Consider the following 12733-nt stretch of genomic DNA (forward strand, 5'->3'; position numbering starts at 1 on the left):
TGTAGAATGATGATATCGAGTCTTGGATGAAATTTTTTACAAGTTCAAACAAGACAATTGGGAATAAACACTTTCCCACACCATTATGATGACATTTTCTTTCAAAATCAGATAACCTATGGTTACGAGAAAATAATTTTGACTTTGAACATGTAAGAACTATTTGGTGGACATGTATTTCAAAGTTTTTGCTTTTTCAAAGAAGTTGTTCAATTTCATTAGCAAAATCCAACATATGCTCAAAAGATCAGTGTTTTATATTCGTTATTATTAGTAATTCTATTTGCTTAGTAAAATATGATGTAAAATTAATAATTCATAACTTTTCTCAAATGTTATGTGTAAAATTCATCAACAACTCATTTCTGGTCCCTGATGAGTCAATTTCAGTCAAACTGACATGATTCCATAAGTTTTAATGGACTGTGGCACTTAACTTTACAGTCTTGAAACTAATTGCAATCTCAGTTTTGCATAAATTCATGAAAAGTAGGAGTTTTTCAATCATGTTCAGTATTTTAATTATACTCCATAGAATAGATTACTCATTTTACACAGGGAAAATGCACATTTAAAAGTATTAAATTGAAGAGCCACTCACATATAAATACTATCCAGTTCTCTCTCAAAGATAGTTTTCAAGAGGTGAAAATGTAATTTGGAAGACTGGACTAGAAAAAATGAATTCTTATGGATACTTTTTGTAATCTAACAGACATTTTTTTAGCTTCCAGATGAATGTATATACATTCAAGTATGCATTCCTATATATGTGTACAAAACCTAATTATGTTACCTTGTAATTGAACATAGCTTTAGAGAATGGCACTTAATAGGCTCCCAAATGCTTTTGAACCAAAAAGTCATTCTTGAAAAGGGCAAGAATTGATGAAATTTTATATAAACATTTATCATCTGAATTTTCCGTGTAGCAGGTTTGACACACTATAGGGATTTTGGTCATTCTTATGCTGTTATTTTGAATTTTGAGTCTTTTTTATTCTATTGTCACTGACAGGGGTTATAGGGGAAAACAAGGATTTAGATGGGGAAATCAGGATGTAGATAAATTACACAGATGTGAAATAAGGCTTTCTGCATAAAATTTAGAATAGATAGTTCTTCAAATTATAAAGGATAAGTTGTACCTAAGCACCTGGTTTCAGGGTCTTCTCAGAGAACCAGAGGGACTGAGTCCATGGTTTATTTGGTCAATGATCCCAAGAAGGAAAGGGAAGAACAAGAAAAAGTCTTAACAAGCCACTCTGAGCAATGGGAGCTCACTAACACTGGGAGTTCTGGAGAACAGAGTGCTAATGGCTTGGAGTGATCGTTAATGAGTGCTGAAAAAGGGCAGCATGGGTGGCTCAGCGGTTTGGTGCTGTCTTCAGCTCAGGTTGTGATCCTGGGGTCCCGGGATCGAGTCCCATGTCAGGCTCCCTGCATGGAGCCTGCTTCTCCCTCTGTCGGTGTCTCTGTCTCTCTCTCTCTGTATCTCATGAATAAATAAAGTCTTAAAAAAAAATGAGTGCTGAAAAAACTGGGGTTTTATCTACCCAGTCACCATCTTTTTATAGTTGAGGGCCATTTCCATGTTTAAATCTCTGGCGTTTGCCATTTACCCTCAAGATGCGTGCTGAAGAGCCAGGGACTGAGCACCTATAGCATCTGTTCCAGTCCACATCTTATACAGCTCAGGTCCATTCATTCATGTGCACTCCCTTCTCTCCAAAAGTAGTTCTATTAACAGCTGGTCTCAGTTCCTTTAAAATATGGCCTATAATAAAAAGGATATAGGTTCCAAGAATGTCATTGATAGTCATCACCTCCATGTTCTTCCAGCCATTTAAGGATTTCCCCTACTGCTAGTGTTTATGCTCATGTAGCCTGCTTACCATTCCATTCATAGCTTCCACCTCTGCCCCTGAGCTTACACCATTCAGAGATCACAAATATTTAAATAAACCCAAACATCAAGCTGGCTGAGGACAGAGGTTGGATGACTTCTGCTCAGTTCTTTCTATCTACAAGGTTGTTCAGTTGCTATTCTATGGAAGATGCCTTCTGGTGGATGTTGGTGTGAAGTATGAAGATACATACACTGTGCCTACTCCATGGATCCATCTACATGACTCTCCTCCAAGCTTCCTTGTCTGTAGTCCTCAATCTTGCCTTTTCAGGCCCTGATCAATCAGCTAGAGCAATTTTCCTCTGCCCCCATGGGTATTTCCTTTCTTCAAGCTATCTCTCCATTTACACTATGTGTCCATTTCAAATCTCTGCCCACTATAGGATTTCCCCTTTACTTCCTTCTGTAAGGGGCATCTCTGACTTGGGCTATTTTATAGTAACAGTCATTTTCTGATCACACGAACCTACAGAACTTCTCTTCCTTTGAACCAGGCTTCCTTCTTCATCATGATCAGATTGTTGTAATTTTGCAAAAGGACTTACATGGAAACTAGGGAAGAGATGTCTGTGCAATGGAGTAAGTGACATAGGGGCAAGGACTGTCTGTCTGTGTCCTCATTAGTGCCATTAGAATCTACTGAACCAATTACAATGGTACTATTTTCATCACATGATGGATTGTTGCTGTGCCTGTCCAATGCCATAATTTATAGATCTGACCATACCATTTGTGAGATGGGAAGCTCTAATTGCATAGTCATCTGCAAGTCCATAATCAGAAACTGTTGCATGCCACCAAAGCCCGGAGCTACTTTCTGAATGATGAACAGTCTGATGCTCTAGATGACATGGCCTTGCTCCAGATTCCTATGTCTACACTGTGGCTTTCTTACTGGGGCTTACTAGAGAGTTCTTACAGCACCCTTACCTATCCCATATAGCTCTAGCACCATGGGATGTGCCTGTTCACATGGTCCTAGCAGCAGGGCTCCTTATCTCTAGCTTGAACCTACTGAAGAGCTCACTTTGAATAAAGCTTACTCAAAGCAGTATGCCCAAGCATTGAATATATACTGTTTCCAAAATCCTAAAAGATATAACAAGCTATACCTTAGGAGCTCTTGGTTTCCATTCTGGTCTTATTTCCTAGTACAGCAAAAGTACCCACTCTTTTCCTGACAGTTACTTGCTGCTATTCTGGAATGGTATCATTCCTGTTGACATTTGGAAGACCAGTTTCATTGAAAAATCTCCCATCAGAAATCCTGACCTACAGAATATAGTTATCTCTGAGATTCTTAACAGTAATATTCTCTCCATGCTAGAGAATTCCTTAATGCTTTATTGAGTAAGCTTATTCTGAGCCTCTGGGAAAAATAATTATCTAGAAAGTTCTCTGATATGACTTAATAAATCTATTCTAACACACCTCAATTTTTGAGCATTTTCACCCCTCTCTCAGTACTCTGCTACAGGACTCCTAGTACCTGCATCTCATTTTTGTAGACTTTCTTCACAAGCTTTAAGAAACCATTTTGGCAGTGCATTACTGCTATCTCCACATTTCCTTCTTGGGAAGTTAAAATCTTTAAAAAGACCCCCCATGTCCATAAAACCCCAGATATTTCATCACTGCACCTCAATCAGCACACACTCTAGATACTTCCCAGGATCTCAGCTAGAATTTGCAGTTATTTTGGTGAATATATTTTTTTCTCTTGTAGCAGTGCAGAGAGCAAGATGGAATCTCTCCTGGCAAGCAGTAATGTAAGCAGATAAGGGCATTGGACCTAAGACCAGATATTGACAATAGCAGCACAGGCTGATGACACCCAGTATCAATGAGTAGCAGAAGCAGAAGCTTTTGCCCAAAACTGATTAAACTCCTTTAAAAGGGGAGGACTTTTCCAGCACACCATTAGAATCTCCGGATGCTGACCCTTCCATGTCTGAGTGCATCAGAAAGGCAACTGCCACCAAAGGCTCTGCCCAATCCATCTCTGAACAGAACAGAGATCCTCTGCTGCTTGAAGATAATAAGCAGGACACTCTGAGAGCTAGCCCAATGGGACTAAATCCTCATCTCAACTTCACACCCATAGACTGACTTTGTATTTGGTTTGTTAACTTACCCCTTGTTGTACCTTGTTTGTCGTGTGAGTTTGTATTGTGCTTTGCTTTGTGTGATGTGGATGAAGTCAAGTTAAATACTTAGCAAAATAACGAGTTTGAAATCCTGAACATGCTTTACAATTGTGTTAATGTTATAACTGAATAAAGCTGACATTGTGGAAAGACACAGCTCATGATATGTGCCTTCATAGCATGGTTGAGACAAGCAGGAATAGTACTTCTGCTGTTGCACCATGCTGAGACCTGACCTTCGTCATTGGTCTAGATTAAAGGAGTCAGTTAGGGATCCCTGGGTGGCGCAGCGGTTTGGCACCTGCCTTTGGCCCAGGAGACCAGGGATCGAATCCCACGTCGGGCTCCCGGTGCATGGAGCCTGCTTCTCCCTCTGCCTGTGTCTCTGCCTCTCTCCCTCACTGTGTGCCTATCATAAAAAAAAAATAATAATAATAAAGGAGTCAGTGGCATTTCTTGAGGGCCTGTACCTTAGTTCAAATTTTTACCTGGTCTACAAGCCAGTGAGGTTACTTACTGCTATAAAGAGAAGGGAAACACCCAGAAATAACCAAATAATCTGGGTATTAAATGTTAACATGCACTTCCACCTGATGTCTCCAACTCAAGTATGAAGGTATCAACCTCCTCTATGCAAAGCTTTTTGCTAAATACTTTAAGGCATCTTTGTCATACACAAAAAAGAGGGTAGAGGGGTGCCTAGGTGTTTTAGTTGGTTAAGCATCTGACTCCTGATTTTGGCTCAGGTCAGATCTCAGGGTTGTGAGATTGAGCCCCATGTTAGGCTCTGTACTGAGTATGGAGCCTGCTCTGGATTCTCTTTCCCCCTCCCTGTGTCTTCCCCATCACCCTTACTTGCAGACACATTTTCTCTCTCTCAGAAAAAAAAAGAAAAAAGTACAGCAAACTTTTGCAATCTCCAAGGTTAAGTCAGCTAACAATTGAAGTATTAGGATAATAATAATTCTAGTTTGCCAATAATTGAATAGAGTAATCAAATAATCAAACAAGGGGTAATAGCAAATGAAGAGACAAATAGGTCACTGGAGTAGAATAAAGAAATACACTCCCATAAATATAAACTACTAATCTCTGACAAAGAAGTAAAAACAATACAACGGAGCAAAGATAATCTCTTCAACAAATGGTGTAGGAACAACTGCAGATCTGCATGCAAAAAAATAAGTATACAGATCTCATACCCTTAACAAAAATTAACATAAATGGATCACAGTCCGAAGTATAAAAAACAAATTATAAAACTCCTAGAAGATATCATAAGGAAAACAGAGATGACTATAGGGATGAAGATGCCTTTTCAGATACAACAAAGATAATGATCCATCTATGAAAGACATAATTGACAAGCTGGAGTTCATTAAAATTAAAAGTTGCTGTGCAAAAGATATTATCAAGAGAAAGAAAAGACAAGCCACAGAATGAAGGAAAATATTTGCAAAAGACATATCTGGTAATGGGACCATTATCAAAAATATACAAAGAATTCTTAAACCTCAACAATCAGAAAACAAACAATTCAATTAAAAAATGGGCCAAAGATCTTAGCAGGTACTTCAGCAAGAAGATATACAGATGGCAAATAAGCATATGTAAAGATGTTCCCCATCATATGTCATAAGGGAAATGAAAATTTAAAAATGAGATTCTACTACATACCCATTTGAATGCCCAAAATCTAGAACAATGATAACACCAAATACCAGAAAGTATATGGAACAGCAGGAGCTCTCATATGTTGCTGGTGGGGAATGCAAAATGTTACGGCCACTTTGGAAGACAGTTTGGTGGTTTCTTACAAAACTAAACATATTCTTACCATACAATACAGAAGTCACATTTCTTGGCATTTGCCCCAAGAAGTTGAAAACTTATGTTCACCCAAAACCTGCAGAGTGAGAGATCATGAGGGACATAGATGACACAGGTCATGTGCGACCTAAGTCATCATGCTTTGTCCAAACTCACAGAATGTATAACACCACGTGTGAACCTAAAGATAAACTACAGGCAATGAATGATTAAGAGCATTAAAGTAGGTTCATCCTTGTTACAAAAAATATACTATTCAGGGAGGTTATGCATGTGTGGGAGCAGGAATATGTGAGTAATTTCTGTACCTTTCTCTCAATTTTTTGTAAACCTAAAACCTCTCAAAAATACAATCCATTAGAAAAAGACACATGTAAAACAATAACATTAACATTTCGAGAATTTCTGGTTTTCAAGTCGACTTTATCAAATACGATTTAATTAAGGAGTCCCTAAATAAAACTGGAGAATATTTATTTTTCTCTTATGTAAATTGCTGTGATCAGAGGTTTCTGTCAACATTTTAAGACTTTCCTCAGAAAGGAAGAGAGAGGGGCAGCCTGGGTGGCTCAGTGGTTTAGCGCCGCCTTCGGCAAAGGGTGTGATCCTGGAGACCCAGGATCAAGTCCCACCTCGAGCTCCCTGCATGGAGCCTGCTTCTGTCTCTGCCTATGTCTCTGCCTCTCTCTTTCTCTCTGTGTGTCTCTCATGAATAAATAAATAAAATCTTTAAAAAGAAAAAAGAAGATAGACCCAATAAACTATAAATTCAAGGATATACAATATAATACATTTTTACTGTGAACAAATACCAGTTTAAGAAGCTGAGCTTCTGACTTATTAAAATTGTGCCAATAGGGAAGCCTGGGTGGCTCAGTGGTTAAGCGACTGCCTTTGGCTCAGGGTGTGATCCTAGAGTTCTGGGATGGAGGCCCACATGGGGCTCCCTGCATGGAGCCTACTTCTCCCTCTGCCTAAGTCTCTGCCTCTCTCCTCCTATGTCTCTCATGAATGAATAAATAAAATTTTAAAAAAATAAAATAAAAAATAAAATTGTGCCAATAAAACATCTCTAGGGCATTATTAAATACTTTCACAAAAACATCTCTCACTTATTCATGGCCAAAACTATTTCCTTTTCAGCATCTACTTGATTAATCTATATGTTCTTACTGGTTGGAATGGATCGTCAGACCTGCTCACAGGTCTCCCTTGTAATAGCCCTGCTACAGGTGACAAGGTGACAGATTGGAGATCTATGCATTTATCATCTGTATGCTTCCCTTGACATCTGAAATGACTCCTGACAGTACCAGTGCTAGAAAACAATTATGGTAAGAAACCAGGTAGGGAAAATGACTTCAGTGCAATTCCTAGGAGACAGAGCAACCTGAGGTGATGCATTGGAAGAAGAGCAGAGTAGAGCCATTGGGGGAGAGACCTTGTAAGTGATCTCAGTTACAGACACAAAAGGTCTCTTTACTAACACAGTTTGAGCAAGGTACACAAGACTCATTCAATATTTAGAAGGCTAAATTATCTTATAATTTCCTGACAATTTGGGATGAAAATTGACAAATATCCCAGAAGGAGAAAGCACCCCTCTGATTAAATAGACTATCAACAGCTTCACTGCTACAACCGATGCAGTTCTCTTGTATAGACGAGCTGGTTTGCTATGCAATGACAGGTTTGATCATCCATGTCATTGTGCATAGATAAACACTAAACCTCCATGAGCTTTGATTTTATCATCAACAACGTGGGTATAATTATTTTAATAGCTTAAGGACTATCAGAGTAAAAGGGTTTGCAAATTATACAACTCCCAAGCAAAAGAGTTTTCTCTTATGTTCTTAACATCTATGCTATAAATTAATTTAAATGTTAAATTTGGATTTTTATTTTGGAAGCAGGTCTGAAATCCTGTTCCACTATAAACACATGTATGTATACACATATACACATACGTCAGTTATTCATAGGTTTTGCATTTGTAAAAACCTTAATATTTTTAGTTATAGGTAACCATCAACATCTTATAATAAAAATTCACGACTCTAAAAGCCTGCAAAATATGTCCTAGCTTTCTGGCTCTGAAGATTTATGAAAATAATTGATTCAAGGAGCCAGACACTCTAAGCAAGAACAGCAGAAACAACAGAAGACACCAAACACTTCACTTGCTGGAATTCTGAGATAGAGTTTATTCAATTTGTTTAAGATGCAAATGAAAATTATAACTCCACCAAATGAATGTGTATATAAGCAGATGAGAAGGAGATGACAGAGATACTAGAGAAAAGAAAATATTTCACCAACGATGACTGAGGATTTTGCACTTCATTAAAAAGCAGACAAAGAAAATCCAAAGCAGGGCAGATATGAAGAAATCCACATGTAGAAACGTCCTGGTGAAATAAGACAATATAAAAGACAAAAAAAAATTTTAAGATTTATATATTTATTTTACAAAAAGAGAGAGCCTGGGAGGGGGGAGGGAGAGGGAAGAAATCTCAAGCAGACTCTGTGCTGAGCTTGGAGACTGACATGGGGTTCAATCTCACGACCTTGAGATCACAACCTAAGCTGAAATCAAGAGTTGGACACTCAACTGACTGTGCCACTCTGGCACCCCAAAAGACAAAACATTTTGAGAGAGGTCTTAGAAACCATCAAAGATCCTTCATAAGCTATATAATTTAAAGATAGACTTTATAATATAAACATAAGCAAAGATATATAGTGAACCTAGTATAACTTTTTGAAATACGCTGGCAGAGGTTCTCTCTTTGAACAAACTCTAACCAAACTTCTCTGAATCATCTTCTCAACTAGGGTCCAACATGGGCTTATAAAAATGAAAAATGATTTGTGAAAAAAAAAATTCTTTTATGCATTCACTTCCTTCCACATAAAAAGACTGAAAAGTAAGACATAGTTTCCAATAGCTTAAGGTTGCACATGATCCTGCCCCTCTTAACCTTTCACCCAAAGTGAGAAAGCTCAAGGTTGCCCAAAGAATTTATTGTTTGTTCTAGCCGACACCCAAGGATAGGCCCCTCTGACCACTGCTTGTTAGAGCACTTTCTATAAAGGACCTGCAATTGTGAATTCTTTGTCTCTCTGGGCTGTATTTCCCACCACTCACCAGTTTCTCTCAAGAACCTAAAAACCATTCCTTTGGAAGATAACCCATCAGCAAAGGAGCCTCTGATCCCCAGTTTCTGGGGGGAGGATGGCATAGCTAGCAGACCCAACTGGCCCAACCAACATCTACACTGTCTAACCTCCTTTTTCTTCTTCTTTTTTTTTTTTTTAAGATTTTATTTATTTATTCATAAGAGACACAGAGAGAGGCAGAGATACAGGCAGAGGGAGAAGCAGGCTCCATGCAGGGAGCCCCACATGGGACTCGATTCTGGAACTCCAGGATCATGCCCTGAACCAAAGGCAGATGCTCAACCACTGAGCCACCCAGGTGTCCCTATTTGTATTCTTCCAATGAGGATTTACATTTGTTTCTGATAGTTACCTAAGGCCATGCAAAACCCAGGTGATATGAATTCAAATAGGAGTTCACTGGGTAGATCTTTTCCTTGTGTCCTGTCCAGTACCAGGGCAATTTTTCTCTTAGTTGCCTGGAGGACGTTAATGAGATAGATTTAGTTTGGTTCTCTTTTACCTTTAAAGGCATAGTTCTTGGATTACTAGGTGGAGAGACAAGGGTCTCCTAATACCATCTTCATCATGGACAAGTTCCACTGAGTAGCTCTGCCTCTAGGGAGACCTCAAAAGCCGCCAGCTGTCAGGTTGGCAAATTCAGCTCAACGACTTTCCCCTTCTGGGGGTTCCTCAAGCTCAATCATGATGACTTACTAGCCAAACAAGTTTACTTGCTAATGCTTTTATCAGCATTTAACAATGAGTTGTTTTCAGGATGCCGGGGTGGCTCAGTGGTTGAGTGTCTGCCTTTGGCTCAGGTCGTGATCCCGGAGTCTTGGGATTGAGTCCCATATCGGGCTCTCTGCATGGAGCCTACTTCTCCCTCTGCCTGTGTTTCTACATCTCTCATAAATAAAATCTTAGAAAAAAAGAAAAACAATGAGTTGTTTTCAACTGGTAAATAACTTGATTTACTATATTACTACTGGAAATGAATTTCCTGAAAACCCACTAAACCTGTTAAGTATTAAAGAAATTGTACAGGTGCCCAAACCCTACAAACCTGTGATATTTCTACCCCTAAAGTTATCCTCTGAGCCCCTTCAACAAGGCGGGCTAGAGTTCTAGCCTTTGAGGAGGAGGCTTATTATCAGAGGTTTGTATCTGGAAATTCAAAGAAAAAATTAAATAAGTGACATATGAAGTCATAGTCAATGAGGCTGTATAAAAATTTCAAAAGTCAGGAAAGGTTTTGCCCCAATGTTCACATGTAACAAGAGCTATGTTCTGAAGACCTCGTGATTCATCCCCTCTCTGAGAAAGCCACAGTTCAATTTAAAAGATGTATCTTAGGACGACTGAGTGGCTAAGTAGTTGAATGCCTGCCTTTGGCTCAGGGCATGATCCTGGCGTCCTGGGATCGAGTCCTGCCTGTGTCTCTGCCTCTCTTCGAGTCTCTCATGAACATATAAATAAAATTTAAAAAAAGATTTCTCTCAATGGCATTTTAAATCAGACTATTTTTATTTTTAATCAGAAAATATAATCCCCTCAGCATATAGAGCAGAATACTCCTATTATTGTGACTGGCTAATCTTCATGTACATGTTAGTAAATAATATGTATACAATACCAAAAGATCAACATCCTGAATTTATGGAGTAGATAAAGGGAAAATAAAATTCCCCACAGTATTTTTCCAAACACCTGGGAACTGAGTGGCAGGCATGCCGAGCACAAGAATCCAGGGTAAAATAAATATGTATCTCCCAACCAAGAGTCTGAGTGATTTTTCACACAGCTAGACATTTGTAAGTATGTACCTCTCAATCAGAAATACACCACATAGAAATGTAATAATTAGGTATATAATATCTTGAGCTAGATTAAGAAAAAAACCTGCCTTGCCAAATAGCATCTGATTAGCTATTTGAAAGTTATACAAACTTACAAGGTCATGAGTACTCTTGAAAACTGTTTCTGAGAATTCATTGCAAAGACTGGTATTTTGGAAATTAATAGAACACTTGGGACTATTTTAAGTAGAGAAAATTTAATTTTAAAAAAGTGGTCATAAAATACAAACTCCTAGTTACAAGATGAATAAAATTCTGGTGATAGAACATTCAGTACCATGTAACTATACCTAATGATATTGTATCATATATTTGAAAGTTGCTGAAAGAGTAGATCATAAAAGTTCTCACCAAAAACAAAATAAAACAAAAATGTGTGAGAGTATGGTGATGGATGTTAACTGGACTTACTGTGGTGATCATTTGCCAATAGATGCCTATACCAAATCATTAGTTTGTACAACAGAAATAGAATATTGTATGTATGCCATTTATATCACAATTTTTTTTTTAATTTTTATTTATTTATGATAATCAGAGAGAGAGAGAGAGAGAGAGAGAGAGAGAGAGGCAGAGACACAGGCAGAGGGAGAAGCAGGCTCCATGCACCGGGAGCCTGACGTGGGATTCGATCCCGGGTCTCCAGGATCGCGCCCTGGGCTAAAGGCAGGCGCCAAACCGCTGCGCCACCCAGGGATCCCCTATATCACAATTTTAAAAAATGAGTGAAATAAAGGCAATTTAAGGTTTTGTTGTTATTGTTAAGCAATACAGTCATCAACAGTAAAATTTTTATTGTATTAATCAACTTCAGGATTTCAAACACTAGTTTCCTCCTTACATATCAGTCATTTTATATCGGAGCATGCTGAAATTCTGATCTAACAGCTCCCTTAACAATAGAAGTTAATAAATTTGAATCGCTGACTTATTCATTTGTTTCATCTCTGCCATAATTTATGCTATATTAAAATTGTAGGCAAGAGTGACACAATGCCTAACAAATAACAAAAAGCATGATGGTTAAACCATATGTTCAGATGTAGACATTTTCCTTTTCTTTCTTTTTTTTTAAAGATGTGTTTATTTTAGAAAGAGAGAGTGTGTGTATGTGTGTGTGTGTAGAGGCAGAGGGAGAGAGAGAATCCTCAAGCAGATCTCACACTGTGTTCGATCTCCCTGAGATCATGACCTGAGCTGAGATCATGACCTGAGCCAAAAGCAAGAGTAGGACACTCAACTGACTGAGCCTTCCAGGAGCCCCAGTAGTAGACAGATATTCTAATCAGATATTTACAAGGCTAGCAATAATTAATATTTATTTTGTGTATGAATACAACTAAGGAAGATATTACTAGGGCATGGCATGGGTAAAAGATTTCAAAATAGCACACAGCATGTATGATCAAAATATTGATATTAATAGTCATTGTGTGATATATAGACAGTGCATTTTACACAATGATATTTATATTTTGGCTTCTTTTATATGTCTAAATTCACAAATGTTAAATGTATACTCAATCCTAAATATTCTGGAAGATGATAAGACATTAGAAAATATTAAGACTACATTTTGAGAAAGAAAATAACATGCATCCACATTAAGGAGTTGCTTGCAACACAAGAAGCTCTAATCTTTAACTGCTGGAATAATTTATCCTGATCTAAGTGTTCATAGTTTATCTTGCATTATGTCATCAAAATAATAAATTTTATTTAGAAAATATATGTTTGTATTCTCATTACTTAGCATTAAGTCTTTCCTCTAAAATGAAATTTAAGCCACAATCTGATTTTTAATAACATTGTCCTATTCTGTCTTT

General features: G+C 37.9%; 1 long non-coding RNA gene across 22 annotated transcripts in view; it reads right to left on the reverse strand.

Moving 5' to 3' along the window:
• The window catches only part of LOC140631729 (uncharacterized), a 125305-nt gene that overhangs the window by 101214 nt on the left and 11358 nt on the right, over positions 1–12733 (reverse strand). For all 22 annotated transcript variants that reach the window (XR_012029250.1, XR_012029243.1, XR_012029254.1 and 19 more), the window contains one exon: positions 4362–4465. This is a non-coding gene — a long non-coding RNA (uncharacterized lncRNA). The remainder of the gene's footprint in view (positions 1–4361; positions 4466–12733) is intronic.

This window comes from Canis lupus, chromosome 4 (assembly GCF_048164855.1).
Source record: "Canis lupus baileyi chromosome 4, mCanLup2.hap1, whole genome shotgun sequence".
In the NCBI taxonomy this organism is placed as follows: Eukaryota; Metazoa; Chordata; class Mammalia; order Carnivora; family Canidae; genus Canis; species Canis lupus.